General features: G+C 42.7%; 1 non-coding gene across 1 annotated transcript; it reads left to right on the top strand.

Moving 5' to 3' along the window:
• Nucleotides 1-4759: 4759 nt before the first annotated feature.
• On the top strand, nt 4760-4866 carry LOC141669574 (small nucleolar RNA R71). The gene has a single exon (XR_012553847.1). It is a non-coding gene; the product is annotated as a small nucleolar RNA R71 (small nucleolar RNA).
• Nucleotides 4867-5752: the final 886 nt, after the last annotated feature.

Below are 5752 nucleotides of genomic sequence, written 5' to 3'. Positions count from 1 at the left end.
ATTAGCTTGACGTTCCGTACCTTTCTCACGTAGTCAATAACATGGCACTAACTACCTCTCGGTTTGCCATGTCCCCATAGTAGTGCTTCAACCGCTGACCGTTAACCTTGAATGCTTGATCCGCATCATTCTCAAAAATTTCCACCGCTCCATGTGGAAACACAGTTTTGACAATAAAAGGTCCAGACCACCTTGATTTCAACTTCCCAGGAAAAAGTCGGAGCCGAGAGTTGAATAACAGAACTTGTTGCCCTGGCACAAACAACTTAGGATGTAGCTTCCTATCGTGCCACCTTCTCACCTTTTCCTTATACATTTTGTTATTTTCGTACGCTTGAAGTCGAAATTCATCAAGTTCATTAAGCTGAAGCATTCTTTTCTTACCAGCTGCATCTAAATCCAGGTTCAATTTCTTCAATGCCCAGTAGGCCTTATGCTCAAGCTCCGCCGGTAGATGACATCCCTTACCGTACACCAACTGAAACGGTGACATCCCAAGTGGAGTTTTGTATGCTGTTCTGTAAGCCCAAACAGCTTCATCGAGCTTTAAAGACCAATCCTTCCTTGATGGACAAACAACCTTCTCTAGAATGCGCTTTATCTCTCTGTTAGACACTTCCGCTTGACCATTTGTTTGCGGATGATAGGCAGTAGCTACTCGATGATTCACATTATAACGCTGCATCATAGAAGTGAACTTACGGTTGCAAAAATGTGATCCTTCATCACTTATGATTACCCGAGGTGTTCCAAACCTTGTGAAAATTTTCTTATGAAGAAAATTTAGCACTGTCTTTGCATCATTTGTCGGTAACGCTTTAACTTCGACCCATTTTGAGACATAATCGACTGCCAGCAAGATGTACTGATTATTGCAAGATGAGATAAAAGGCCCCATGAAATCGATTCCCCATACATCAAAGACCTCGACTTCAAGCATCACATTTAATGGCATCTCATCCTTCCTTGACAAATTTCCCACTCTTTGGCAACGATCACACCTTAAAACAAACTGATGAGCATCCTTGAACAAGGTGGGCCAGAAAAAACCTGCTTGCAGAATACGAGCTGCCATTTTCTCACCTCCATAGTGTCCACCATAAACCGTGGAATGGCAGTCTCGTAATATCCCCTCCGTCTCACAGAACGGGATACATCTCCTGATGATCTGGTCAGCTCCCTGTCTAAACAAATATGGTTCATCCCACATATACCACTTCACCTCATGCAGAAACTTCTTCTTTTGCGCGGATGTCAAATTGGGAGGCATTATATTGCTGACAAGATAGTTTACAATATCTGCAAACCATGGTTCTTCCTCCTGAATTACAAACAACTGCTTATCTGGAAAAGATTCATTGATTAACGTCCTATCTTGTGAAGTAGAATCGGGATTCTCCAACCTAGAGAGATGGTCAGCTACTTGATTCTCGGTACCTTTTCTATCTTTGATCTCTAACTCAAATTCCTGAAGTAAAAGCACCCAACGAATGAGTCTCGGCTTCGAATCCTTCTTAGAAACCAGATAGCGAATAGCTGCATGATCAGTGAATACTATCACTTTCGTACCAAGCAGATAAGATCGAAATTTCTCAAAGCCAAAGACTATAGCCAAAAGCTCCTTCTCAGTAGTGGTGTAGTTCAATTGGGCCCCATTTAAAGTCTTACTCGCATAGTAGACCACATGGAAGAGATTTTTCTTGCGCTGTCCCAGAACTGCACCTACCGCATAGTCACTCGCATCACACATCATCTCAAACAGTTATGTCCAATCTGGTGCTGTAATAACTGGTGTCGTGATCAAACTCTCCTTGAGAGTCTCGAATGCTGCCAAACATTCATCATCAAATTTGAAAGGCACATCTTTCTCAAGTAAATTGCACAATGGCTTAGATATCTTTGAAAAGTCCTTGATGAATCGCCGATAAAAACCCGCATGACCGAGAAAACTACGGATTCCTTTCACTGAATTAGGTGGGGGAAGATTTTCAATGACTCCCACCTTGGCCTTGTCCACCTCCAGACCTTTGCTAGAGACCTTATGCCCAAGGATAATGCCTTCACGCACCATAAAATGACATTTCTCCCAATTAAGCACCAAATTAGTTTCCACGCATCTTTTGAGTACGGCGCGCAGATTATTCAAGCATTCATCATATGAGTGTCCAAAGACGGAGAAGTCATCCATGAACACTTCGACGTTATTTCCAATCATGTCAGAGAATATAGCCATCATACATCTCTGAAAGGTGGCCGGGGCGCCACATAACCCAAACGAAACTCTACGAAAAGCAAATGTGCCAAATGGACAAGTGAAGGTAGTCTTTTCCTGATCCTCTGGTGCAATATAAATCTGATTATACCCGGAATACCCATCCAGAAGACAAAAATACTCATGTCCCGCCAATCTGTCAAGCATTTGATCAATGAATGGGAGAGGGAAGTGATCCTTTCTTGTGGCTTTGTTCAATTTTCTGTAATCCATGCATACTCTCCATCCTGTAACTGTTCGAGTAGGGATGAGCTCATTCTTTTCATTTGCGACCACAGTGATACCTCCCTTCTTAGGAACACATTGTACAGGGCTCACCCACGAGCTGTCAGAAATAGGATAAATGATGCCTGCATCTAGCCATTTCAGATTTCTTTCTTCACCACCTCCTTCATGATCGGGTTCAGTCTTCGCTGCTGTTCCACAGTTGGCTTACTACCTTCCTCTAACAGAATTTTATGCATACAATATGAAGGACTTATCCCCTTGATGTCTGCTATGGTCCATCCTATAGCCGATTTGAATTCTCTCAAAATCCTTAAGAGCTTGTCTTCCTCACTACCTGAAAGGTTAGCTGAAATAATAACAGGTAACGTAGATGAATCACCTAAAAAGGCATACCTCAAGTGTTCAGGTAATGGTTTGAGCTCTAAGGTAGGCGCTTCCTCTATTGATGGTTTGAGCTTCCCTTCAGCGTTCTTGAGGTCAGAAGTACCAAGAGATTCAAATGGTATATCTAGCTTTCGCTTCCAGGGAGAAGCGTTCAGATATTGTAATTGCTCATTGCTATCTTCATCATCACTGTCAAATTCCCCCACTAAGGCCTTTTCCAATGCATCAGACATTAGCATGTGATCGAGTTCCGAAGTAATCGCAGAATCAATCACATCCACTTTTAAACACTCCTCATCTTCTGTAGGGAATTTCATTGCCTTGAATACGTTGAAGGTCACATCCTGATCTTGGACCCGCATAGTAAGTTCCCCTTTTTGCACATCTATCAAGGTACGGCCAGTAGCCAAGAAAGGCCTCCCCAAGATTATGGGAATATTCTTATCTTCCTCAAAATCCAGAATAACAAAATCAGCAGGAAAGAAGAGCTTATCCACCTTGACGAGCACATCCTCAACTATGCCCCTTGGGTAAGTAATGGAACGGTCCGCCAATTGTAGCGACATGTATGTGGGTTTTGGATCAGGTAGGTCCAGCTTTTTAAAGATCGACAACGGCATCAGATTAGTGCTTGCTCCCAAATCACAAAGGCACTTATCAAAAGTTAGATTGCCAATGGTGCAAGGAATGGTGAAGCTTCCTGGATCTTTCAGTTTTGGTGGTAACTTTTGTTGCAGAACCGCGCTGCATTCTTCCGTGAGAGCAACGGTTTCAAGGTCATCTAGTTTCACCTTCCTTGAAAGAATAGTCTTCATAAACTTCGCATAACTAGGCATTTGTTCCAGAGCCTCAGCGAAAGGTATATTGATATGAAGTTTCTTGAACACCTCCAGAAACTTCCCGAACTGTCTATCCAGCTTTTGTTGCTGCAATCTCTTAGGAAAAGGTGGTGGAGGATAGAGCTGTTTCTCCCCTGTATTAGCCTCAGGCAGAGTGTGTTCAACAGTAGTCTTCCTTGGTTCCGCCGCTTTCTCCCTTTGCTTAGATTCTTCATCTCGAACTTCAGCTTCGACTTCTTTTGCCTTTTCAGCATCAGCTACTTTTCCAGACCTTAAGGTAATAGCCTTGACTTGCTCTTTAGCTTCCTTCCTGCCTGGTACTTCCGTGTCACTGGGAAGAGTGCCAGGTTGATGATTGAGCACTGTATTGGCTAATTGACCGATTTGATTTTCCAAGGTCTTGATAGAAACTGCCTGACTCTTGCACAACAGCTTAAGTTCCTCAAAATCAGCACTAGTAGGTGCAGCTGCACTTCCCTGTTGAGGATATAATTGTCTTGTAGCATACTGCTGTGGTTGCTGGAATCCAGGTGGGTTAAACTGTTTACTCACTCCTTGCTGATATGGTGGCTGAATAGCATTCTGATTATTTCCCCAGCTGAAATTTGGATGATTTCTGTTATTAGGATGATAGGTCGCCGGCACAGGCTGTTGTTGTCGCTGATAATTATTCACATACTGAACAGATTCATTGACAAGAGAACACTGATCCGTAGCATGAGAACCTGCACAAAGCTCATAAACCATAGCTATTTGATTAACTCCATACGTAGCCAAAGAATCAACCTTCATTGATAGCGCTTGGAGCTGGGCTGCAATAGCGGTGGCTGCATCAACTTCCAGAATACCTGCTACCTTGCCTGACGTCATCCTCTGAGTTGGGTTTTGATGCTCATTTGCAGCCATCGTCTCAATAAGATTATACGCCTCAGTATAGCTCTTAGCCCATAAGGCGCCTCCAGCTGCTGCATCGAGCATGGGCCGAGATTGAGCCCCCAAACCATTATAAAAACTAGTGATTACCATCCAATCCGGCATTTCATGATGTGGATATTTTCTCAACATTTCCTTGTAGCGTTCCCAAGCCTCGCACATAGATTCTGTAGGTTGCTGTGCAAACTGAGTAAGAGCACTCCTCATAGCAGCAGTCTTTGCCATTGGATAAAACTTCACCAGAAACTTTTGCGCAAGATCTTGCCACGTAGTGATGGACCCAGCTGGTTCAGAATGTAACCAGTCTTTAGCTTTATCCCTCAGTGAGAATGGGAAAAGCCTCAACTTGATAGCCTCATCAGTCACACCATTATACTTAAAAGTGCTGCAGATCTCGACAAAATTCCTTATATGCATGTTGGGGTCTTCAGTTGCCGCTCCTCCAAAAGAAACAGAATTCTGCACCATCTGAATAGTGCCCGGCTTGATTTCAAAGGTGTTAGCTTGAATAGCCGGATGAAGGATGCTTGACTGAATGTCATCAATTTTAGGCCGAGAAAAATCCATAAGAGCTGGATCAGCTTGAACAATACGATCTCCCATGTTTACTGGTTCTTTCTGCTCAGTTCCTGAATCCGAATCCTCAAAATCTAACTTCTCCGGTGTATCAAGAACTTCGTCTTTCTCCTCAGCTGTATCTAAGGTCCTCTTGCGAGCACGAGAACGAGTTTGCATAAACGTTTGCTAAAGTACCTGAAACACAACCGAAAAGAGTAATTAACTAATACGTCCTAATCACTGAGTCCTAATGACCAATGATGGTAAGTACATAAACTAAACAAATACGCCGAGTCCCCGGCAGCGGCGCCAAAAACTTGTTAGGGCGAAATCACGCACTAATATTCACGCAAGTATACGCGTTCGCAAGTAATATAGAATACTTTCTAGTTCGTTCCCTCAGAGACTCAGACTAATTTATTGTCTAATTTAACTCACTCATCAATGTATGATTACTTCTCAATGTTAAGATAATAACACTTAAAATTGTTGATTAAATATTAACTATAATTAACTACTTAATTAACCACTTAACTAA

This window comes from Apium graveolens, chromosome 6 (genome assembly GCF_009905375.1).
Source record: "Apium graveolens cultivar Ventura chromosome 6, ASM990537v1, whole genome shotgun sequence".
In the NCBI taxonomy this organism is placed as follows: Eukaryota; Viridiplantae; Streptophyta; class Magnoliopsida; order Apiales; family Apiaceae; genus Apium; species Apium graveolens.
This window is presented reverse-complemented; position numbering and strand designations above follow the sequence as displayed.